Source organism: Ictidomys tridecemlineatus, chromosome 13, assembly GCF_052094955.1.
Source record: "Ictidomys tridecemlineatus isolate mIctTri1 chromosome 13, mIctTri1.hap1, whole genome shotgun sequence".
Classification (NCBI taxonomy): domain Eukaryota; kingdom Metazoa; phylum Chordata; class Mammalia; order Rodentia; family Sciuridae; genus Ictidomys; species Ictidomys tridecemlineatus.
The window spans coordinates 20,284,742-20,311,803 of record NC_135489.1 but is presented as its reverse complement, the minus strand read 5'-3'; the positions used below and the strand labels follow the sequence as shown (position 1 = coordinate 20,311,803).

At 39.9% G+C, this 27,062-nt stretch overlaps 1 pseudogene; it reads left to right on the top strand.

Annotated features, from left to right (window-relative positions):
• The first annotated feature begins 8,057 nt into the window (after positions 1 to 8,057).
• Positions 8,058 to 27,062, top strand: part of LOC101973803 (large ribosomal subunit protein uL23 pseudogene) — an 85,353-nt pseudogene continuing 66,348 nt past the window's right edge.

Genomic DNA, 27,062 nt, shown 5'->3' with positions numbered 1-27,062 from the left:
AAAGTCTCCAGATGACTGAGTCATGAACACTCGCGTCAGGGGCACTTGACATTCACTAGATTGATTGCACCAGAATGGAAATCAGCCGCATGATAAGTGAGGCTGGCACCCCTGAACTGGAGTGGGCAGGGATCTTTCTGCCTTCTATCAAGATGTTCAAAGTCAGATGGAGCAGAAGATAAAAATTAATATCCTTTGATACGAGAAGACTTGTCATATTCTTTCTCATTGGTACCAACATAATGACCCACTTTGCACCAACATCATCCAGGAGTATTTTCAAACTGTGCCAAACCAAAATTTCAATTTAGACTTCATATTTGGAATTATTCCATCTAAAAAAATCTCAAAACATATCCATATGTATTATCATTATCATTCTTTACACAATTAAAGTCTGATAAACCTCATAATATTTAATCAATTATTAATTAAGCACCTGCTTTATGCTCAGACTGAGAAACAAAGACTTCAAGCATAGAATCTGATCTTTAGGATTCTATAATTTATTTGGAGATGGTAAGTACTTACGTATGACCTGAGTCATAAATGATCAAGTATTATGGTATGTGAAACAGTATTAAATCACAAATGATAAAACTGTAGACAAAGAATAGGATTTATAACATTTCATAACCTCCTAATTGTACAATAGAGTGAAATTAGGAAGGGAATGATCAGGTAACAATTCATCAAAAGGAAAGAATTGGTTGTATTTGAGAATTTTGTGCTACCTATCAGAAGCCCGATTCAAAGCAGTTCCCAGGTTTATTAAGTCTTGTGTCCTCTCTCCATGAGGACTACTTCCAGGTGTGGGAGACCATAGGCAACTTTTTTATTATTTATTTTTATTTTTTAGTGGGAAGAGGTATTTGCATATTTATTTAGTCCCCAAAATGCATGGAAAGATCCTTTCTCGACCTCAGGCACCATCTTTTCCCATTCAGATCCAGGAAATATCCCTTTATAACTTTTGTTGTCAGATGAACTACACTGATTTCTATCTTCTGTTGCAAGAAAAAGCAGCATTGTTATTTATGAAAGTTCCACAGATCCATAGAAAGAATTGTATGGAAACAATACTGCCTTGCCTTGCTATTTGCAAACAATTTTTATTTAATGCTGGTTACATAATTACTCATGGTCCTGTGTTACCTATAAATCCTGATATATCATTAAACTCACAGGTCAAAATTTTATAATGTAATATAGAAAACACACCTTCCAACCATGTGTTTTCTTAAATTCTTTATGCCATAATGACTGAATTCCTAGGATGTGGCCTTTTATCAATTAATTGGACCCTAGCTTCCAAATATCACCACTGGATACATGAATAGAGGGAGAAGAATGCTCTGTTCACATAGAAATGTCGATTTCTTATCCAGCACTGCATGAGACCAGGAAAGCTCCATTTCACCATACTGGTAAGAAGCAATTCAGACGGAACATCTGTCTAAAATGTCTACTGATGTTGGGGAGCAATGATGTCAAAACCCCTAGGAGGAAAAAAGTGTATCCACAGAGGACTATCTGACATAAGTACAGAGCTGGTGGAAGGGTGCAGTGAGTACCTGGGTGCAATTGCTGAGGAATCCACAAGATACAGCATGCCTCCCTGACACTCCCACCACCCTCTAACATACAAGTGCAAAGATGCATACATGGCTCCAACCTAAGGGTCACCAGTGGACCACTCATAGCCCAGACCCATTGTGTCCAGTATTCATGAGTGTCATCCAAAATTGGCAAGTTAGCACCACCCTAGGAGTCCAATCTCATGTAATTCATGACAGATAATCCTGCATGGCACAGCGAGAGTAGTCATCTTGCTACCAAAGTGCCCTCCTGGGATTGGGACTTGCCACAGAGCCCTAGGAAGATCTCATCAGATGCGGGTCTAGGCTGAGGATGACCCTTCCAGCCCTGGCCACTCTGTCAGAAGACGACTCACAAAATACTAAGGAAGGTACTTCTCAGGACCAGGACACACACACAACCAGATCTGGGCTCAGAGTTCTTGTCTGAATGGCTGTACTGGCCTTGACCTATCCCACACACAAGAAGAAAAAGGGGTCCCACGTGAGAAGCCCTGAGGACCAGGGCCTGGGCTAAGGGCCTCACTTGTTCAAATCTAAAAACGAAATAAATCTCTGCAGCATCTCGAATTTTTCAGGATAAGCATTGCATCATGCTGAATTGAACCAAGTCTCAAATCCTTGTTCGACACAGACTTAAAACAACAGTGATGACACAGGAAATGATACAAACAGCAGTGGACGCTTTCTTCCTCCTTTCCCTCCTGTCTTCCCTAAGTGAACTAGAGACTCGCTTTCCTTTTGCATACTCATTCAGAATTCAGAAACTATGGAGAACTGGCAGCAGGAATCCCTTTCCCTTCACACCATTTGGAAACCAGTCAAGTGCTCCATGAAATTCTTATTCTACCCTGTTGAACAGGAGATGATCCAGGTTTTGTGGAATCTAAGGATCACAATTTTAAAAGCTTTTCTCTAAAAATAAAATTTACTTTTAAAAAAAAAGATCAATGTCAAAAGACTTGATTTAATCAAAATATAAAATTTAGAACAAAAGTGACTATTTACAGTGAGAAAACACAACAAATTACAAAGTTAAAAACCAATGTACAACTTTCACACAGATCACCTTGCTATATATAGTATTGCTCTGTAGTTTTATTTTCTACAAACACAAGAATTATGGAAATTTTGTTTGTACAGTCTTCATTTAAAAAAGGAAAAAAGTATGATGAGTATATAATTATATATACTGCATTTTCAATTACTCCTGGCAAAGAAAAACTTCTGAATTGGCAAGGTGTTGATAAGAATCTAATACTCCATTAATAGTCTTACACATCTGATGACTAGCTTCAGGCTTCATACATCAAGCTTTCTTGCTCTTCCACTATCCATTTTTATTCACCTGATGATATGACCTCTGGGCCTTAACTCTTGTCATGATACTGGTTTAATAAACATAGAAGGCAAGGGTTGGTGATGGTATTACTAGAAATCATTATTTTCCTGTGACAGCAATAATAAAACCAGATATGCGAAAGTCCTGATTACATAGCTATATCCCAAAAAGTCAAAACTTAATATATCACCAGTGCAAATTTCTCTTAGCCTGGTTTCAAAGTGCCTGTGGTCACACAAGGCCACGTGACAAGAGGGTAAGTATAGTAAAGGGAAAGCCTTGACCTTACCCACTGAAGTGAAAATAGCTTACTACCACTAATTTTACAAAACCATATCATCACGTATGCACATTGCTAAGGCTCTTCGCTGGGCCATGGACCACAGTTCATGTGACACATGACATTTTGATAACAGACTACATTCAAAATGGTGTTATTGAAAAATCCCTATTAACATCATAGCCAGCATAAAATGATGCAATGCATTTCTCATATGTTTGCAGGGATGCTGCTCACAGTGATGAAATTACCTAATGGGACCTTCCAGAATGTATCCCCATCATTAAATAATACATGGCCTCATTCCCTTGAGAACAAGAGTCTCTGAATCTTCACCTTCCTTTGTTTCAAGGGAAAGCCACTCTACCACTGAGACAAATAACTTTCTAGATAAGGACAATGATGCAAACTTTTTAATTTCAATATCCATAAACTTACAGCCAATGCAATAGGTTGTATAGTTAAAATGATTTGAAATGCATTCGTTTCTACCACTTGGGATTTTTTGGGTGGTATACTATTTACTTTATTGGAAAGAGCTGTTCTAAGTATCTAACTTGCCTGGTTGAATTTCTATAAGAAAGTGGGCAAAGATCTAGAACAATTTGAGAGAGATGCTGCTCCTTTTAGTGGAACCTTGACTTTAACGGACAATATCTTTTGGACTCCTTCATTTTGACATTGAAAGTAATTTTAATAAAACAAAGATTTCTGCCATTTTTCCTCCCAAAAATAAGCCACTTCAGGTGTTTGAGTAATTGACTCCACTACTTAAGAGCTTGCTGATCTGAGTTCTGCTTCCCACCTTTGTCATTTAAGTGTAATTTGTGCTTACGGATTTGATAAACACTTGAAAAAATATAAGAATCAACAACAACAGATTTCTCTTCCAGATCTCCATTCTTTCTAGAAATATACAGGCTCATTTTCAGAAGAAAATCCACAAGGAGTCTTTGCACTGAAGGGAAACCAACTATTATTTATTCTCCCTATCCATTCAAATCACAATCATAAGGTTTTATATATATAACTATCTCATGTTTCCAGAATTGCCCCCCCTGGTGTTCTAGGTAAACACTAGGTTACTTCTACTATAATTATGTTTCAATTCATCTGTGCATATTTCTGCATTATTGAGACCAGTTTTTCAAATGCTAAGGGTGATGAAGTGGTTCTTAAAGAGTTAAATCCTTTAGTGGAAAATTTTATTTTCTGATTTTTTTCTTTGATTTCAAAAAACCATTCAGAAGAAATGGAAATAACCATTTTCAGTGGAATTGAGTAGGCAGAGAAAATCCCAGACTCCAAGTTAGGGTAATCACTTTCAAAAAGAGCTGTGCCTAACATAAAGTCTCAGAGGACATGACTAGACACAGGAAAGAGGAGCACAGGTGGCCGCTGCGGTCAGCCTCAAGTAAATGATAGCTGAAGGACCAGGATAGCCTACACCACCCCAGCACAAATATACCTTGGGATATCATATCTGTGTCTCTTGGAGTAATGGTCAATGAAAGATACCTGTGGGATGTGAGACTGGTGGTGACAATTCTCTGAGAAAAGTTAGCTTTGGACAGACCAAGAAGACATGCCTAATGGAGAGGTATTATTATTGCAAAGAAAATAATATGTAACAGATAAGAAATAAGTTCTGAAAAGGTATATTTGGAGTTCCTAAGAAAGAAAACCAACTAAATACCAGAGAACATGTTTTAAAGCCCAAGAAATGATTTCTGGAATAAAAAAAGACTATATATTGAAAGTACATCCCACGTATCAGCAAAAAATTGACTAAGGCCAATTAATACAAAAAGATATTATGAGTAAGGAATCCAGCTATAAAGAAAATTATTTGGGCATCCAGGCAAAAGATTCATGTCCCCATATAAGGAAAATAAGATTAGTCTGGTGTGAAGCTTTTCTTCCCAGCAACATTTAATACCACAAGACAGGGGAGCAAAACCTCCAAGAGACTTCAGAAAGTACATGAACTAGGAAGTTCACATCCTTGAAAGACTCAGTTTTGATTTTCAGCTTCTAGATCATCAAGAATAAAGGGAGGAGGAAGAGGAGGAAAAAGAGGAGGAAGAAGGGGAGGAGAAGGAAGAAGGGGAGGAAGAGGAGGCAGGGGAGGAGAAGGAAGAAGGGGAGGAAGAGGAGGCAGGGGAGGAGAAGGAAGAAGGGGAGGAAGAGGAGGCAGGGGAGGAGAAGGAAGAAGGGGAGGAAGAGGAGGCAGGGGAGGAGAAGGAAGAAGGGGAGGAAGAGGAGGAGGCAGGGGAGGAGAAGGAAGAAGGGGAGGAAGAGGAGGAGGCAGGGGAGGAGAAGGAAGAAGGGGAGGAAGAGGAGGAGGCAGGGGAGGAGAAGGAAGAAGGGGAGGAAGAGGAGGAGGCAGGGGAGGAGAAGGAAGAAGGGGAGGAAGAGGAGGAGGCAGGGGAGGGAGGAAGAGGAAGAGGAGGAGGCAGGGGAGGGAGGAAGAGGAAGAGGAGGAGGCAGGGGAGGGAGGAAGAGGAAGAGGAGGCGGCAGGGGAGGGAGGAAGAGGAAGAGGAGGCGGCAGGGGAGGGAGGAAGAGGAAGAGGAGGCGGCAGGGGAGGGAGGAAGAGGAAGAGGAGGCGGCAGGGGAGGGAGGAAGAGGAAGAGGAGGAGGCAGGGGAGGGAGGAAGAGGAAGAGGAGGAGGCAGGGGAGGGAGGAAGAGGAAGAGGAGGAGGCAGGGGAGGGAGGAAGAGGAAGAGGAGGAGGCAGGGGAGGGAGGAAGAGGAAGAGGAGGAGGCAGGGGAGGGAGGAAGAGGAAGAGGAGGAGGCAGGGGAGGGAGGAAGAGGAAGAGGAAGAGGCAGGGGAGGGAGGAAGAGGAAGAGGAAGAGGCAGGGGAGGGAGGAAGAGGAAGAGGAAGAGGCAGGGGAGGGAGGAAGAGGAAGAGGAAGAGGCAGGGGAGGGAGGAAGAGGAAGAGGAAGAGGCAGGGGAGGGAGGAAGAGGAAGAGGAAGAGGCAGGGGAGGGAGGAAGAGGAAGAGGAAGAGGCAGGGAGGGAGGAAGAGGAAGAGGCAGGGAGGGAGGAAGAGGAAGAGGAAGAGGAAGGAAGAGGGAGGAAGAGGCAGAGGAAGAGGGAGAAAGAGGAAGGAAGAGGGAGAAAGAGGGAGGAAGAGGCAGAGGAAGAGGAAGGAAGAGGGAGGAAGAGGCAGAGGAAGAGGAAGGAAGAGGGAGGAAGAGGCAGAGGAAGAGGAAGGAAGAGGGAGGAAGAGGCAGAGGAAGAGGGAGGAAGGGGAAGAGGAAGAGGAAGGAAGAGGGAGGAAGGGGAAGAGGAAGGAAGAGGGGGAAGGGGAAGGAAGAGGAAGAAGAAGAAGAGGAAGAAGAGGAAGAAGAGGAAGAAGAGGAAGAAGAGGAAGAAGAGGAAGAAGAGGAAGAAGAGGAAGAAGAGGAAGAAGAGGAAGAAGAGGAAGAAGAGGAAGAAGAGGAAGAAGAGGAAGAAGAGGAAGAAGAGGAAGAAGAGGAAGATTACAGGCTGTGGACAGTGTTAAACACCTAATAAATCACGGAATTCTGTTTACATGAGCCCTTCTTGAGAAAACCACTGGTTTTAAACTCCACCCAACCAAAGATCATGGGCAAAACTTGAGCAAAAGCCTGACAGCAAAACTGAACATATTTAAGTACAAAACACAGCACTCAAAGGTGGAAGGGAAAGCTCATAAAGTAAGTGACATGGCAGGGTAAGAATGGTAGGACTCACCAAAAAAAATATACATACATACAGGAGGGAGAGGGAAGATAAAATAAACTCATCATTTGTGTCTTTTTCATGGGAAAGCAAAGTCTATCAGTAAGATAAGAAATCAGGAATGGAAGAATAAGCATTTTTTTATTTTTATTTTTTTACTTGTAGACAGACACAGTATCTTTATTTCCTTTGTTTATTTTTATGTGGTGCCAGGACTGAACCCAGGGCCTCACACATGCTAGGCAAGCACTCTGCCACTGAGCTACAACCCCAGCCCAAAGAATAAGTGTATTTTAAAATCCAGAGGTAAACACTAAACTTTGACCATTCTGCTGACTAAAATTGGATAACGCAGAAGAGAAAGCATCGCCAAATAAAGACAATGTAAGACAACTGAACCACGGTTCACAGGAGGGAACTAACAACCTGTTTTACAAAAGAGGGAACTGAGACCTTTATGAACAATTATTTATGTATAGTACTAAATAATCATCCTAAACAGAAAATTTGTGAACTTCAAAAAAACTTAAAGAGACAATGTTGTATAAGATCTCTACATTATTTAAAACACAAGCACATAGAATGCTAAGTATTTCTGCCACATCATTAAATATAAAGTATGAGAGTAACTCAACTTTAACAAATTAAAATTTCAAATTGAGTCAGATTGGAAAAGACACTCTGCCATATACAAGAGATCAGCCCAAAACAGAATGGTTCAGAAATGGAAAGGAAAAGATAAGGCACTTAAAGAAAATCTTGAAGAGAAACAATCAGGAATTTTATTATATTAATTTTAGGCACAGTGGGATTTGGTCCAAAAAGGTACAAAGACGGTGGATATAAACCACAATGACGTCAACATGAGATTACATTGTCACTCATTATGTTGAAAACATTCAGAAGTTTGACAGCACTATGTCGGTGAGACTTGGGAGGTGTGTGGTAGCGCCACAGAGAGGAACCTAGCCCTGTCCACCGAAATTACAGACTCCACAACCATGCTGCATACTCCTAAAACACATCCATCAGAGATTACTGCACATGCACAAGATGAGGTGTGCTCTGTCCTGGCAGCATCCTGCGTCTGAATTGCACCAATGGCTCTCTTGCCACCTCACTTCCAATGGTTGGTGAGAGTCACAGATGTGTGGGAGGAGAGCGGGCCAGGGTATTCCTCTTCCTCATCACTTCCACCTTGGCTGCCAACTCTGGCACCGAGTCCATCGCACCAGAACTACAGCCGCTACCTTTGCAGCCTTCTCCAGGACCACGGCTCTCACTTGGCTCTAGAGACATTTTTTATTCCCTTGCCCTTTCAGGTAGGAGGAGGTAAATTTCTCCACTAGTCTCTGGGTGTCTCAGCCTCCGCTTCTGTTCCCTTAATACTGTCATCCTCTAAAAATTTATCTGATTAAGTCTATTCATCTTAGTGGAATTCTATTTCCTGCCGAGGTTCATCATGTGATGTATAATCTTTTCTATGGGAATGAAAGAAAAGTTGATGAGCGTGTACTTCCCTTTACATAAAAGAAGCACTACTTTAGTCCATTTTCTGCTGCCCCAACAGCATACTCGAGAATGGATAAATTATGAACAAAATAAGTTTAAGTCATCTCAGGATTCTGAAGGTTGGAAAGTCTAAGGTTGAGGGGCTGCAGCTGGTGAAGGCCTTCCTGCTGCTCCTAACCCCAAGAAGTACCACAGGGAAAGACAGCACATGAGCCAATGGAAGAGTGAACTCCCAGGAGAGCCAACCCACTCCCAAGATAATGGCACAGCCTGGTGACCTCATCTCCTTTTAAAGGCTCACCTGATAATGTCACCATGACAATTTAATGTCAACATGAGTTCATTTGTAATCTACACAAGGAACCCATGTAAGTTGTAGGCTTCAGAAGACAAGGGGAAGATTACTGACTGAACTCCATATTGTGGTCTTATAATGGCTAAACCAGGAAATGTGTTGTGTTTAAAAATAAATAAATAAAACCAAAACAATAAGAATATATGCAAGAATTTGTGGGTATTCAATCAAACTCAGTTGATCAGGAAAATGAATGAGGCTATTGTCTATATACTGATAGAAAACAATCCCAACATTTATTACGTGGAAAAATGTTTTGAATTATGTATAAAATTTCTTCATGGAGTATAAAGGAAGGAAAGGAGGGTAGGAGAGAGAGACATGCCCTATATTTTAGGAGAAACTCATCCTCTGTCAGAAACTATGAAACTGGATTACATGATTACAACGTGACTGAAAACCATCATTCAATTGGAGAATTTTCAGAGAGAAACTTGTTTTCTTTTTATCATTTTCATGAGTTACACTGCTCTTCACCTCAATTTCTACAGGAAACTTCAAGTGCGATTGCCGACTATCCTACCCTCCAGCAGTGCACGCTGAGGCATTGGGCAAAGATGAATCTGAAATTGTATCATTAAATAGTTCATCAGAAACAAAAGATTGGCCCAGGGTGGAACTGAATAGGTTGGTAAGCATTTCCCACATGGGTTCATTCCCAGGTTTATGCCCATCACTTTGAACTACAGCTGCCAAAAATTGGGGGTGAAACAGGGAGGTGGTAAAGTTGTGTCCTAAGTAGAAAGACTATCTTTGCCGACTTGACCTGATGTTTTCTTCTACTGAAGTCGGCTTAACCAGCTTGTCAGTAGAATCATAAATCTAGTTTCTGACTGGCTTAGTGGTGCCTTTACCCTGGAAATTAAAATAAAGTAATAAAATGGATTAATCCTGTTAAGTTATCTTACAGTCTTTTTAAATTAAAAAACTATTACCTATGTACTTTGAGCCATAAAATGTATCTTGTAAATAAATGAAAATTTAAGTCTCTGTTTTTCAAACATTATGGTCTACCATCTTATTACATATTTTAACTACAGAAATATATATATCATAACTATAGAAACAAGTGGATAGATGGTGACAAAAGCAATCTATTGAATACTTTCTGGGGTCAAATAACAGACTTTAAACAAAATTCATTCTCTGGTACTTTTGCTTGTTTGCCAGAAAATGAAAATTATAAGAATAAATTTTGTTGTTTTCAACTTTAAAAATTCAAGAGTAGCATAAGTTATTTTGGAAACAGAAAAAAAAGATAGGGAAATTAATAAATTTTCCAATAATTCTGGCAATTTTATTTTGTTTTTGTTCATCTGAATTTGTTTTTGTATAATCATCATAAACTAGCTAAGAATATTTTACGCGTACAACTTTTGACAAGTCAATTTCATTTGTAGTAATTTATTGTAAGAAAAATAATTCAAGAGGTGTGTGAAGATTTGTATACAAGATGTTCTTGGCAGTATTTTTTATAATAGTGAAAAAGCTGATAACAACCCACATGCCAAAAATAGAGCTAGTTTTAACGAATTATGATACAGCCTCACGAAGGCTTGGTCTAGTGCTATTAATAATAAAGTTGCAGAAGTTTACTGACTGCCCTGGAAACATGGTCATGCTCTAGTGTTTAGATGATAAGATACAACATGGTTCAAGCATATTTGCTTATAAATTTTAAAGTAACTAATTGTGTGTGTATTATTTGTTGGCCATTCTACCAGGCATTAGGGACAAAACAATAATTGACAGCACTAGTCACTCTTTGCCGGGCTTCATTTTAGTCAAGAATACAGATGGAAAAACATGCAATAATGACATGGTATAAGACATAATGGGGTGATAGACATAAGAAAATGAGCTAACCTAACCCCGATTGCATGGGATAGAGGGGACAGGGAGTCACAGGTTAGAGAGTTGGATGGTAGCTCTCCTGAATACAGTGATGGTGTCGATTACCTCTGCTACCTAAGAAACCATCCCAAATTTCTGTGACTCAAAGGAAACTGGAATTTACTGTTCAATGGGTTTGCAATATCTGCAGTCCTGCTAGTCTATCCTGGAATCCCAACACATGAGTGTGGCAATCCAACCTCCCCACTAGGGCTGGAAGAGCCAAGATGGCCTCACAGTTGTGTTCATTCCTTAATGCTGGCCTTCTTCTTCAGCCTCTCCTCAGTAGATTAGATGAAGTTCCTTCACAGCACGGTAGTCTCAAAGTTGCAAAAGGTTGAGAGCAGAAGTTGCAAGGTCTCCAAGTCTCAGGCTCTACAGCTCATACCATGTTATAGCTACCATAGTTTACAGGTTAAAGACAAACTACAAAGCCAGCCAAGCTTCAAGGGACCAAAGATTTTTTTTTAAAAAAAAAATTGTGTCTTTAGGCCAACAACAGTGTTGCTACAAAAGAATTTGGGCACATGCTTGATATTCATTATTACAACAATGTTCCATAGTGACACCAAAGCTAAGATGTGAAGAATAGTAGGAGATGTCCCAGAAAGACAGGCTAGCTTTTAGTCCCCAGAGAGACTGAAAGCACAACAGGCCCCAGGAATTGAATAAAGCCGAAAGAAGACTGAACCTTCAGCCTACAACAAATAAGAGATGAATACAAAAAAAAAATAACAAAAAAAAACACCAAGACCTTATAAAAGAAGCTATTTCACAAAAGAGACAAGTATGATGAATACAAGTTAATCTGCTTAAAACAAATACTTTGACACTGAAGATAAAAAGTTGGTTTTCAGTGAGAACAGAAAGCTGCCTACCTATCATTATTTGTCATTGATAGGTATCCCTACCTATCATTCTTTGTCATTATTTTCTTAACCATCCTCAGTTTTTTGAGATGAATTTTACAACATGGCCAGTATTGGCAAGATCACTGTTTCATTTGCTCACATAATCGTTCCAACACTTAACAAAAGTTGTCATAGTGAACATACTGACAGTTGCCCTGTAATTTCAAACTCATTTTTTTCCTCATGTCCTACCAAGGGTAATTTTGCATGAACATTCATGCATTGCTTAAGGATGGGGATATTTTGAGAACTGTGCATTAGGCAAATTGGTCACTGTGTGGACATCATACACTCTAGTTACACAAATTAGATGGCTATGACAGAAGAAGGTGATATAGTTATATGGGATCATTGTAGTAAACATGGTTATTAATTGAAACATCATATGACACATGACTGTTACTTTCCTCCCTATGCAACGTCTATATAAGCTGTGGCTTCACTGTTCAAAATTTTGATGGCTTTAAACTTTAAAATCACAGCTAGCAGGAAAACTACTTTTGAATCTATAGGAATGCAGTAAGCAAAACAGGGGGAAAAAATAGGCTCTGTCACTCAATTCAAATTCTTGGCACTGAGAGAACAGATAGTAGTATTCCCAATTGTTAGTCTCTCTTTTTTAGAGTCCATATAGCTGAATTTATGTCATTTTAGTACTTGTTTGATATGATTTCACTGAATTGGCTCTTCTTTCATCTTGTCTTATTGTACTTGCTAAAGCTTTCAAAATAATATTGAAGAACAGGGCTTCTAGCAAACATCCTGCTATCTGCAGGGACAGTCTTGATGTGAATGAAATTATTTGTATATTTTCAAAGTGAGCTGAGAGAGAGAGATGGAGAAGTAGTGCTCTTAGAAAGCCTGGTTAGATTCAGGTCTTGATGTGCCACTAACTGTGCATGTTTGGAAAGTCATTTCATCACCCTGGAAACTAACCTTCGCAGTTCTCGCCCCACAATATCCTTCCTGTCTTCTACTATATGCAAACTCTTCACTAAAGACTCAATTGAGTTTTTAGTCAACTTTTTCTGCTGCTGTGACCAAAAGGACTGACAAAACAATTAGAAGAAGTAAAGTTTATTTGGGGGCCTACAGTTTCAGAGGTCTCAGTTCCATAGATGGCTGTCTCTGTTGCTTTGGGCCCGAGGTGAGGCAGAACATCATGGGGGAATTGTGTCAGAAAGAAAGTAGCGGGCAACATGGCATGAGGTGTGGGGGCCGAGAGAGAGAGAGAGAGAGAGAGAGAGAGAGAGAGGGAGAGAGAAAGAGGTGGGGAAGAGAAGGAGGAGGGGGAGGGGGAGAGAGAGAGGGAGGGGGGGAGAGAGAGAGAGAGAGAGAGGGAGGGGGAGAGAGAGAGGGAGGGGGGGAGAGAGAGAGAGGGAGGGGGGGAGAGAGAGAGAGAGAGAGAGAGAGAGAGAGAGAGAGAGAGAGAGAGAGAGAGAGAGAGAGAGAGATTCCCTCACCACAGACAAAATATATAAACCCCAAAGGCGATCCCCATCGACCAGCCATAGTTATTAACCAGTTGACCCCTATCAGGGGGTTAGTGCACTCATTAGGACTCTCATAACCTAACCATTTTATCTCTAGACTTTCTTGCATTGTCTCATACGTGGCCTTTGGGGGATACCTCATATCTAAGCTCTAGCAGGAATTCTGCCAGGAAGTCACCCTAGTCCCAACTGTAGGAGGAGCTCCTCCTGTGTGTTTCGAGGGTCAGTGACCTCAGCTCATTTTTACGTGCACCATAGCCTAGCAAATACCAGTGCTCTCTGCACGCTGTTTGTTAATTCATTCACTAAATGCAATAAAGGTTTCTCAGAGCTTTCAATTCAAAGTTCCTTGCAGTTTTCAATTCTAAGAAACAATGTCAGAGATAATTTAGGTTTTAGAACTACAAAAGGCCATCAAAACTTGAGAGTTTATTCAGATAACTTCCTCAGGGTTTCACATAGCCTTTCATTTGGGGGTATTTCTAACCACATGACACGAGAGCAAGAAACCACAAGGCTGGTCAAAAGGCAAACACTTTGATCTAAACCCCAGTATTTCCCAGATGCCTGAAATCACATGAATCATTTAACTCCTCTTGACCCTCAATTTCTGCATCTTTCAACTAAGCACATGATGTCTATGCTTCCTGTCCTTTAGACTGATTGCAAAGAACGAGAAAAAAATAGTAAAAGAACTTTTAGTAAGATTATAAAGTGCTCTTCAGCTATAACACAGTACTAAAATACTGTAATGAAATGAAAACCTAAGATTAATTACTGTCATTGTTGTCTATCTCGTAAGTGGGCAAAAATAGAGAAATGTAACATTTGCTCACATATTGTGGCTACTTATTACAAATGGTTAGTATGAAGTAGTGAGTAGAAAGTCGTCTGCTCATGCATTAACATCAACTTCAACTTCCAAGTGGCCTCCACTAAGAAACAGCCTTTTCATTCTACTCTGAAGGAGAAAGTCGCCAGAATGCCGTTTCTCATACCTATTCCACAAGATTTTACTCCAAAAATCCAAGGTGCTATAATGCCCTCAACTGATGAGTAACTTCTTAAGTCCAGAAAATATAATTGTAAGTTATGTATACTTGGATAAAAGAATCCCATAAGACCAAATACCTTCTCTTCCCCCGCCCTGCCTCACTGCTTAGCATACATACCAGCCTCAGATTGTTTGAAAATAAGCAGGTGAGCAATTAATTGAGCAGGATGAATGTGATAGGGCACAAAAATAAAAAATAACATTTAAAAAACAAAATCATTGTTCTCCAACAAGCTATGCCAGATCTCCTCCCAAAGGCTCTCAGGCCAGATTCATGGTTTCTTTCTGTCACTTTCAGGACTTGGGACAGTCTCCTTTTATAAAGTACTATCTTTGGATCTTAATCAAAATGCTCATCTTCCCTTCCACACAGCTCAGGCTTTGGAAAACTGCAGGTGGGAACAGGCGAGTTCTTTTCTCTCCCTGTTCAGCCCATCTGCCGTTTCTGGCTTTCTGCTCCGAGTATCTACCGCAGTGTAACAAATCACCCCGACTTAGAGGGTCAGCTCACCAATGGTTTGTTATTTCGCATATGAATCTGCCATCACTTCTTCAGGGCCTCAGCTGGCCAATTCCAAAGCAAGGAACCCTTTGTCTTGAAGGTTGCCTGCATTATCCAGAAGCTTCCTCCCCCAGATATCCCAAATTGGTACTGGCTGTAGCCTGGGCACCTACACAAACCCTCTCCACGTGGCTGTTTGGCTTTTTCACAGCAAAGTGGCTGGATTCCAAGAGCAAATATCCTACAAGAAGGGAAATGGAAGCATTGCCTCTATATTAATTCCAACAGTTGCAGAGTCTTTCTGTGTGTAGCCAGGCTCCCCGGGCAGGTACACTTCTTGGGCAGGTCATTTTTGAATGTGTTTTCACATTCTCCCATGGCCCACATGGGAACTCTTGTCCTCCATCGCTGGAATCCCAGTTGGCTCCGAGTGTCTTCTTACACAGTTCATGGGGCAGATCCAACCAGCCCTTCACCACAACACGACGTGTTCAACTCAGAGATTCATTCAGACACTGAGCTTTATTCCCCAGGCCTCTCCCTCAACTCCAAGAGATGCCTCTCAAGAAACCTACAGCCCACCCTATGCAGAGTAGCCACAGTTCAGAATCATGCAGTCCAGAGGGGGCTAGTCAGAGGTGATAGTCTCCCCCCAGTCCATAGGCACCTTCACACACAGTGAGCCGTTCTCTCAAGCTTCTTTCTGAGGGAAACAATGCTCCCACAGTTCTCAAAGAAAACTTGACTGTGTCTTACCGTGACTCCTTGGAATTCTTCGGTGTGTATGTTTGGGTAATTTTTATTTGCATTATTTGTGTTCTCAGGGAAAATTCAATTATTTCAAAATAAAGAAAAGTGAAATTAACACTACAAATAAATCCATGTGAAATACTATGGTTGTGCAACGATGATCCAAAGTAAGTTTTATTGTGAAACTCCTATGTAATTCTTTATATTTTAATTGCTTAGGTGAAAGAAAGAAATATATGACTGTTCTCTTATATATTCTTTGCTGGATTAAATTTGTTTTTAGTGAATTAAGATTGTACATATTAATGGGTTACAGCTCCTTGGCAGTCCACTGGTCCTGTAGCTGGGTGATGGTTTGGGGCCACCTCTTACACAGTGCCTCCTTTTCAGAACATGAGAAACTTTGTCATCTATTGTTCTGAGTTTGAGGGCTACAGTCCTCTGAAGCCCTTTAATACATAGTTCATTTAACATCCTGCTGCACAAAAAATCATTACAATAATAAGGTAATAATCCCAAAAAGGAAAAATTCTTGGAATAATAGTTACAACTTTTTCTCTTATAGTTCCTTCAAAATCTTTCGGTAGGGTCCCCATCATCCTATTGAGAATCATTTTTTTTTCCCAAAAATAAAAACTCAAGCAATCCATGACAGAAGTAGGCCTTCTGTAATTAATTTCTTCTATCACAGAAAAATCAAAAACATTTATAGTTGCTTCCCTCTCAGACTCAAAAGTGGTGTGGATAGAGGACTGAGTGAATGGCTGTGTGTGTGTATGTGTGTGTGAACTTTTACAACACTTCTCTAGTCAGAAGTCTTCGTTTTTTATTCCTCTGGATCAAAAAAGACACAAGAGTAAATTTCTTACTTGAAATATATTGTCTTGAGTTTGCATCGTGCTCTTATAGCCCACCTGATGCTAAAATCTGACTTTCATTAGTAGAGCTGCTAGATACAATATGCAGACACCTAGTTCAAATGTGAACTTCTGAAAAAATTATATATTATGCCAAAGGATCATTTATTAATTATTTGTTATTTATCCAAAGTTCACATTTAACTGGGTATCCTTGATTTTTGTTTGCTACATCTGTGACCCCATCTGTGGCCCTCATGGGGATCCTCAGAGGCACTTCTTACCCCCTGGCTGTTGGCATTCTCTTACAGGGTGTCCCTTTGGTGACAGGGGTTGCATCTGTATTCCAGGCTGTTTTACTCTACCCAACGACCTTCCAAATCTGTTGTTCTGTGGTCAAGCTCACCCCCACAGGAGGCTCTCTTGGACAGAGTCTAAGATGGCTCTCTACACTCAGGGCCACATCTGGCCCAATAAAACCCAGGAGCAGCAGGTGCACTCCTAAAGCAGCAAGCTCTCCTTGCTCTGCTGCCATTGCAGTCAAACCGTTTGGAATCTCAGGTGCGAATAAGAGTCCACTGCCCCACTCAAGGCCCATGGAACACATATGAAGTTCTCCAGTAACTAGGAAAGCCCATTTTTCCTGGTCCTGGGGTGAGAGGCGGCCACCTCTCACACCATATTCTGATATAATCACTGAATACACATAAATAATACATCCAACACACACACCAAACATACCTTCAGCCCTGGCTCAATAGAAATGGGAAGAAATCAGATTAACCTAAATAATCCATTCAAAACAGATGTGCACACACACACACACACACACACACACACACACTTGTAAATAATCAAAAGTTTAAAAATTCTTTTTTCCAAAGCTTTACTTCCAGTGGTTATGCAGAAACACAGAATGGAAGAATTGACAAGCCAAGTTTTTATTCCAATTTATTTAATGAGCTAAGAAAGAGTCTCCAAATGTAAATGAGTAGTGAGATGTCTGATTAAACTGGACCAGTGACAGCGTTTGGCTGGCACGAGGGTCAACCCTGCCTGCTTAGATGCATTTTCTTGGCAGGAGCGTTGGGGAGAGGCTGGGATGTTGACAGGAAAGAATTTGTATGCTTCAAAACGTCTGCACATGGATTCTGTACGGTCACACTTTTGCAGCTGTACAGAAGCGAGGGAGGCTATGTGATCTCCCTATCTGCAATTCCAGCCTACATGCCCCATAAAAGGCAATGCGACACAAAGGACCATAAAGCATGTTCACCCAACTGAACCCTGACCAGGGAAAGAAAAGTCAGTGTTTTTTTCCGCTTCGTGTCTATATCAAGTGCAGTGCGGAAGGTCAATATTTTAAAATTTTAATTTCTTCATTGTAATAACAATGTCCAGAGATACTTCAAAATAACAGAAATGCACACAGGGACCTTTGTGCTTGTTCCGAGAAGCTGGAATTCATCTTAGTAAGCTGTACAATATCTTATGCACATGGGTTGGGCTACCCAATCCTAAGGCATAGTGCCATGAATCAGAACCTCTATGTTAACTTGCTGGTGCCCACAAAGCCTTTAAAGGCCTCCAATCCTCCATGCCTTCTAAACACCTAGGTCTCAAGAACCCAGGAACTATTACACTACCTCACTGTACCTTCCCCACTCAACTAAAACCTACAGTAGGTTTCATGCTGCGGGCAGGAAGGCGCTGTAACGAGAAAGCCCTGCTGCTGCAATTAGCTAAACTCAGCTGAATAAGTGGCCAACCACATCACCTTGTTTTACTCTCACTACTTTTTGTCCAAGAAGGCATTTTTTTACTTTCATAACTCGAGTCTTTTATGTCCTTGAAACTTTGGAGCACAGAGAGTCAATGTGACCCCATTGGTGACTCGACATTCCTGAGCATTAGCTTCTGTCCACACTCAATGGCCCCATATTTCTAGCATCCCATCTTGGAGATCATAGGCGAGAACTAGGTCTGCCCACATTCACCCATTTGTTAAGTAAAAAGGAAGTAGTGGCTGGTTCCAAACTTTTTTTTTTCTTTTAGGAAATTGTAAGTGGCAGTTAAATGAATTAAGCACTTTTCTTTTGAAATAACCATGAACCTCATCTTTGAGAAACAAGCTGAGTTATAGGTGTAAACACAGTGTGGGGTGGAGGGTGGGAGGTGATTCTCACAGCTGCTACCATTCCACCAACCACACTGTCAGGTATTTGTCCCCAAACAGGACATTCTGGTCCCTCTAATTCAAGTTCAGCGCATACTCTGCCCTCAGAAATGATTTTGTTCTCCATCAGAAGCAGCCCTGCCTGCCGAACAGATGGGAGCGACTGTAGCTGTGATATCAAGGCATATGGTTTCGAGAACAGATAGGAGTAGTCATTCCAAATATTAGTACAGTTTCTTTCAGGTTTTCATGGAAGTGACACACGTGAATGTCAATAGGCAAAAATAACAGATAACATTTTCAATCATCTCAAAACCTACTTGGCTTAAATCAACCGATTAGAAATCACTTGGCTTGCATTCCATCCCTCCCGTCAACTGTGCCATCTGCATCTCTAATTTGATGAGAGGAAAAAGAAAACTAGGTTGGGTCTAATAGAAACCAGATTCTGCATTCACTCGTTTATTCACTCATTCAGTCAATAGATATTGAGCTTTGAGCATATGTCAAACACTCTACAGATTTGTGGGATAAATTAGTAAACAAGTCACTGTTCCTGGTCTGAAGGAGCTAATAGTTTAGAGAAAGGAGACACACCCATAACCAGCAATTACGGTGCAGTCTCAAGAAAGAAGAGTCAGCAATGTCATGGGGACATAAGCTGATCCCACGGAAGTGGCACCCATCCCAACTGCATGTGGGTCAAGTGGGATGTAAAACTGAGAAGTAAAACCAAAGCTGAAACCTGAATCAGCCTCTAGCATGAGCCAGATAAAGTCGTCGTAAATGGGAGGTAGTGTAGGGAACAGTTCACATGTCAAAGGTGTAGACAAGACAGATAAATAGAGAAAAGAGGGATCGTGAGTAGTGCTATGCATTAGACAGGGTTCTCCAGAGAAACAGAACCAACCAGATGGGGGGGAGAGAGAAATACTGATTTATCATAGGAATTGGACATGCAGTTATGGAGGCTGAGAAGTCCCAACGTCTTCCTTTGACAAGCTTGAGGCCCAGGAGAGCCAATGGTGCAAGCCCTAGTCTGACACTCACAGGCTCGAGACTCAGGAGAGTCACTTTTTCAGTTTGAGTCCAAAGGCAGGAGAAGGCCAATGTCCCAACTCAAGACAGTTAAAAAGGCAGAATTCCCTCTTTCTGGGCCTCTTTGTTCTATTCAGGCTTTCACCTGATTGGATGAGGCCCACCCACATGAGTGAGGACAGTCTGCTTTACTCAGTCTTCGGATGCAAATGTTGACCTCACAGCGAACACCTTCACTTGGAATGATGCTTGCTTAGCAGTCTAGGCACTCTGTGGCCCAGTAAAAGCAGCCCATTAAATTCATAGTCACATATAAATTCTTTGCATTTTTTAGCCAATAAGGTGGCACAGCTACATAAATCACAAAGACAATTTGACATATCTTCATAGAATTCTTTTTCTCCATTCCAGAAAATGGAGGGAGAACAAAACATGTTGAAGTAATTAAACGCCCTGCATTACTTAAAATTGATTATGTGTTAGTTGTTTTGAAATCATGATTATGTTATTTGTCAACATTTAAGGTATTTCAATATCCTGTTATGCATTGGGTCTTCATTTTGAACAGTAAAGAATAATGTACCAGAGTAAAAATATCCTATGAGGTCAGAAATAAGGAATCAAGATTTGGGAGCAAAGTTCTGTGTTCCCAACTAGCGTCTCTGGATCCTGCAAGTCAGAGGACATGGCCAAGACCTTGTTTTAATGCATGCAGCTTCCCGGGAATGAGAGCTCTGGGTGAGGGAATCGAGAAGCTCAGATCATATGAATGAGCTTAAAGGGGCAGTATTCCCACCAAAAGATCAGCTTATGTCCCCCCCCCAAAAAATGCTATTTAACTCACACATGCTATAATTTACAAGAGAAAGTTTTATAAGCAAATATTTATTTATATAATACAGTGACTTCAAAACAGACTACCAGAATAGAACCTTGGATAAAAATGATGGGAGTAAATTCTGTTGTCAGTACTTGTTATCTAAAAATAAAAGCTCAGCATCACTTGAATGAGTTGAAGCAGATCAGCTCTGAATTGCACTCTATGCATCTATTTTAGTTGTAAGAACACCAGCTGAGAAACTTGAAACATCATACATACATATACATATCACATATACACGCACAAGCATTCATGTACATAGAAACAAAATTTGCCTCTATACATGTAAATCATTTAATGCCCTAATGATATCACTGGAGTATTTCACACTTTACAGTGATTTTTAAATCCTGCAGAATATTGAAAAGTTTGCTTTCCAAAGAAAACCTTCCTCAGAGCAATTATACAAACACAAGCAGTCAAGCTGTTAATTAGGCTAGAGATAAAGATAACTTTTTCAATAATATTAAATGAAAGGTGAAGATGATATAAAAGGAGAAAATGCATAGCCCTACTAGTCTGCATACATGTGAGCAAGTTTGGGGGGAATGGATCTGTGTACTTATACCTTTCATAGATACCCTGCATAATCTTAGCATGTACTCTCCTACTATGTGCTATACACCCAAGAACTGTAGAAAGTTTATCATAACTTGGAATTCTGCTTCTACCCTGTAGGGATTGTGAGGCTCAGGTGGTTTAGGTGAGGCAACCACAATCAAACTTGTTCTATATATCTTGTGCCTGAATTTAAAAAAAAAAATTAATGAGCATTTAAGGCAAAGCCAATAGCTGAGATGATGGCTGGAAGCAGATTTCATCTAATGTATCTATTGAGTAATTTATTTCTATAAAGCATTTGAGTTTCTAAATGTGGTACAAGTATCTAAAAAGAGAACTTAATGAAACCAAAATTAAACACCTTAAAAGCAAGAGAAAATGTTCTATGCTATCCATTAAGAAGGCTTTTCAATATTTTCACCTTTTACTGCATCAAAAGAACAGCAGCATTTCCTGCTTTCCTCTCATCTGGGATATTATCAGGCAAGAATGGTGAGGAAATCACAGCATAATGGCAACACTTACTATCTGAGTGAGGAAAAAATTAGAAAAGGGACAATCTATTCATGCATCTAGGTTTGAGAAAACCTTCTGAAAATTCAGAGGTAAATGAACTAGTAAATCATTTTATTATGTTCTAAATTTTTTCATGGAAATGATGAGCTCAAGAGAAGAGAACTGGGGACTAATATAGTCAACCCATGTGATCCATTTTGTACTGTCTACAATCATACAGTTGTTCTTCCTGTTGGAGGAATGGCTGCAGGAAAGAACCACAGCTGACTCAAACAGCATGAGCCAGAAACAAACTTGTTTGTAAGCTGCCGAGATTTAAGGGTTGTTTGTTACTGCAGCATAACCAAGAGAAAGCTGACTGATAAAAATTCTGGTTCAAGAGGGCTGGGGATATAGCTCAGTTGGCAAAGTGCTTGCCTTGCATGCACAAGGCCCTCAGTTCAATCCCCAGCAACATTAAAAAAAAAAAATTCTGGTTAGAAAATAGGGTCATGAGGTCTGACCCTAGAAGATCTGGAAGGAATACATCTCAGTATGGATTCTTCCTTAATATTTATTTTGACTTAAATAAAAGAATAAGCCCACTATGAAGGGAGATATTTAGAAATCAAGTCAGAATGTACCACATCCACACTTTTTTTTTGAGAAAAAAAGTGAAACCGAAAGGAGATACTAATTTTTCCCCCAATAAGGCAAATAGAAGAAAGAAATGTGTAACATCATAATCCTAAATTCCAGAGCAAGCAGCACAGGGCAAAGGAGCTTGGATAAGCAAGATATCATCCTGTCTAGACCCAAAGGAGAAGGGATGTGAATAGCATATTGATCTCTGATAGATACTTTAATAACTATCTAATTATCATAATAAACTCACTTTATTCTCCCTGAAATTCTGTCAGTTTGCCCCATATATTTTGATAATCTGGACACACACAGGTTAAGAACGGCCATCTTCCAGGAGTATTGATGAATTCATCATTACATAATGTCCCTCTTCCTCCTGACAGCTTTCCTACCACTAAAGTCCTCTGGGTCTGAAGTTAATATAGCTGTTTTTTTTTTTGGTAGTTGTATATGGACAGCATGCACTTTATTTTTTAAGTGGTACTAGGCATCAAACCCAGTGCCTCATACGTGCTAGGCAAGTGCTCTGCCACAGAGCCACAGCTACTCCTTTCTCTAGTGACTATTCTCATGGTATCCCTTCTCCATTCCTTTACTCCATCTATGTGTCTTTACATTTAAAGTAGGTTTCTTTCTTGAAGACAGCATTTCATCAGTTCTTGCCTTCGGATACACTCTGACAGTTTCTAACAACTGGTGTGTTTAAACAACTGACATTGAAAGCGATTATTGATATAATTGGATTAAGGTCTGCCAGTAGCGTTACTGTTTTCTATTTTGTACCCTGGTTCTCTACCTAATTTTGAGTTCCATATTGTTTTCTTCCTTTTGTGAGTTTAATTATACATTTTATGTTATTCCATTTCCCTCCTTTCTCGACATTGATTCTACTTTTTTAAAAATCTTTTTGTGATTATCCTAGAGTTTGCAATATGCATTGATAACTAGTCCAAATCCAATTTTGAATAACACTACCCAGCTTCATAGGCACTACAAATGCCTTATGATAACAAAATACTCTCAGTTCCTCCCTCTCCGGTCTCCCGTAGTATTTGCTTCATTCATACATAAACATACCATACATAAACATACCATACATAAGCATTCGTGCATTTATAAACATAATGGTCAAGTACATTGTTGTTACTATTATTTTGAACAAACTTGTTAGATCAATTTAAAGTGAGAAAAATGAAAGTTTTATTCTTCACTTATTCTCCAAGACTTGCTCTTTCTTGATATAGATTCATGTTTTCAACAACTTGAATCTATATCATTTTCCTTCTCTCTGAAGAATCTTGTTATGGTTTAGATGTGGTATCCCTGAAAGCTCATGTGTGAAACACCACAAGAAGGTTTGAAGGAGAAATAATTGGGTTACTGTTTCAGCCTAATCAGTGCCTAATCAGTGAATGGATCCTTGATGAGATTAGCTGAAATGATGGGGTGTGGCTGAAGGAGGTGGGAATTGGGGCGTGGCTATGGGATATATATTTTGTATCTGGAGAATGGAGTCTTTCTCTGCCTTCTGTTCATCATGTGAGTTGCTTCCCTCTACCACACTCTTCCGCCATGATGTCCTGCCTCACCTTGAGAGCCACCAAGGAATGGAGCCCACCATTTATGCACTAAGAACTCCAAAACTGAGCCCTCTAATAAACTTCTCCTCCTCTACAGTTGTGCTGGTCAGTCACAGCAGCAAAAAAAAGCTGACCAAAACGAATCTCTTGCCAAAAAAAAAAAAAAAAAAGAGAGAGAGAGACTTACTGGCAATAATTTCTCTCAATTTTTGTCTGTCTCAGAGAGTCCTCTTTTCAACTTCAGATTTGAAGGACTATTTTTCAGGGTATAAAATTCTAAGTTGGTGAGTTTGTTTTTTTTTTTAAACTCAACATCCTCTCTTCTCACTTCTAAGGTTTCTGAAAAGGATAAAATTCTTGGTTTTTCTACTTTATAGGTAAGGTGCTTTTCCCTCTGGTTTAATTCAATATCTTTTTATCTTTGATTTTCTGTAGTTTGAAAATTAAATGCCCAAGTGTTAGCTTTCCATTGATATGAAAAGAAATACTTGACAAAAACAATTTAGAGAAGGAAAATCTTATTTGGGGCTCATGGTCTTTGGTAGTTAATTTCATGATTGGCCAAATCCATTTCTCTGGACCCAAGGTGAAGTGAAGCATCATGGTAGAAGGGCATGATGGTGGAAAAATGTTTTCTGGCTGTGATGAGGTGGGAAAAGAGTGGGAAGAGAAAAGGGTCAAAATATACAAGCCCCAAGGCATGCTTCTAGTGACCCACTTCCTCCAGGCATTCCCCACCTGCCTACTGTTAATACCCAGTAATTCATTCAAAGTATTAATCCATCAAGTGGATTAATCCACTCATTAGTTCATAACTCTCATAATATCATTTCACCTCCTGAAGTAATGCAGGAGCTTTTGAGAGAGCTCTCATTCAAACCATAATAGGATGTTTTTCGTTTTATTTTTGCATTTATCCTTCTTGATGTTCTCTAGATTTCCTGGATCTGTGATTTGTTGAACTAACCTTGATGTGGGGAAATTTTCAGTCATCACTGTTTCAAATACCGATTGTGCTCCTTTCCATTATTCATATGGCATATCTTTTACAGTTGTGCCATAGTTCTTGGATACTCTGTTCCACTTTTCCTTTTCTCCTGTTCTTCAATTTTTGATGTTTCTATAGTCATATTCTCAAGCTCAGAGATTCCTTCTTCAACCGAGTTTGCTCTACTGATCAGCCCATGAAAGACGTTTTATTAGTGTTTTTCATATCTATAATTTCCTTTCAATATTTTTAGAATATCCACTTCTCTGCTTATAATAGTCATCTTTTCTTGTGTGTTGTCTACTTATTCCATCAAAATCCTTAGCATAGTAACCCATTATTTTTTTATGTTCCTAGAGATGGTGGCACTGAAGAGGCTGTGCTCTTATCAGCTAACTCAAGTAGGCATTGTAACAGATTTTTTAAAAAAATCTATAAACTAAGTCTTAAAATTGTAAATTTATTTCAATAGCAACAAGTTTTCTAACAAATGCCAAGCTGTAACTCCTTCCCCTATTTTTTACCCAGCCATTACTTTCTGTTTCTGCTACTTTGCTGGATTCTTCTCCCTGAAATGCCTTTTCCTCGTAACTCTGACACTCTGAACACTGAAGTCAGATGTACAGCTCGCTGCAAAGTACCCAAATATTCAAGTACCATTGAACTTCCACAAGTATAGGCCCCTTTATGATGGTAAGACTCCAATTATAGATTCAAGGAGGTCTTTCCTTATCTCTTATAGTTCTAGATATAGAATGTTGCTTGGGAACACAAACTCTGGAGCCAGACTCCTTGAATTCAAATTCTAGTTTCACCATCAATTTACATAAGTCCTTTAACCTTTTTATATTCTCGTTAATGCATTTTACATAATGGGAATGATATCTTTGTTTTGAGAAAACTGAGATATATAAAACTCCTAGAATAGTGTTTGACACACAGTATATATAATATTAACTCTGATAAGACCAGAGTTAACACACCAGACCCATGGAGCTCTGGACTACTGGGAAGAAATTATGGGAGTGCTTGAAATATTTGATTGCTTAGCTCTGAGGGTGACTATCAGGGAACCAGGCCAATTATGTCTGGCCAAAACACCGAGGTGGGTCATTAAAATTATCTTAAATTTCAAAAAGTCAAAATGTGAAAGGAGAAAGGGATTAACTGCATTTTTCTATTTCCCATATGGATAATGTATATTATTATCGACCCATAATATCTTTTCAATTCTATTTTCTTTTACTTTAAAGAAAATATCCTGGGAAATAGCCTCTGACTTTCTCATTCTAACATACCATTACTAGTGAGCCTGTGGTGATTACCCATCCATGACCTAAAGAAGTTGAATAATATTACACTGAACTCCTTATGCTCCTTCCTTAGGGTCTGAATTTTTATGGAGGAAAAGCACTGATATTTATCATGGGTCATTTTCCCAGACTCTGGAGCATTTGTATTTATTCCAGCAAATTCTTCCTTACCCTGTCCTTTAAAATGGCATGGATCTGGTAAGTGCTGCGGCGAGTCAGTTGAGCAGTATGTGTACTGACCCCTTCAAGGGTCAGAAGAGAAAACCCTTTGATGTCTTAGTTGAGGGTTAACTTTGTAAGGACCTGTGTAAACACTCAAACTGTGGCCAAGCATCCTGAGCTGGTGGGAACTGCCCACAGATCTCCCCTCTAAGTAACTGTGGCCCTACGTTACACTACTGTGCAAATGAACCGTGCTATTTCACTGTTGCTTAGTCTCCTTAATAGTATAGCTTTAAAAATTAGAGAGGAGCTAAGTTATTTAAGTAATGAATCCTTTCTCTCTCTTAAAAGGAAACATTTTACGTTTTCTCCAACTTTAGGATTTTTTTAATCACATATGTAAACATCTATAGTGTATTAGAGTTCTCCAAAAGACCAGTGAGGGAGCAAGCGAGCAGGAGAGAGGTAGGGGACAGAGATGAGAGGGGATTTGTTTAGGGAATTGGTTCACAAGATTTTGGAAGCTGAGAAGTCCTGAAACTGATTATCTGTAATCTAAAGAACCTGAGATCCTGCAGCATGTTTCAGTCCAAATCCAAGATACTCGGAGCTAGGGCAGCTATTGATATCATTCTCAGCCAAAGGCCAAAAGTCTGAGGATTCAGGGAAATTCTAGTATAATCTCTGGATTCCAAAGACCAGGGAGCCTGTATTTCTAACATCCAAGGGCAGGAGAAGAGTGTCCCAGCTCCAGGAGACAAGGAGAAGGAGATTGCATCTTTTCTTTTGGTTACTATCTGGGCCCTCAGATACCTGAATAATACCCCCACTCCAATGAGCGCAGCTCTTCAGTTTACCTACTCACGTTCCATTTTCACCTAGCAATACTCTCAGACACACCCAGCAGTGTTGCTTTGCCAGTTCTCTAGGTATTCTTCAATCTGGTCATGATGACCCCTAGAATTA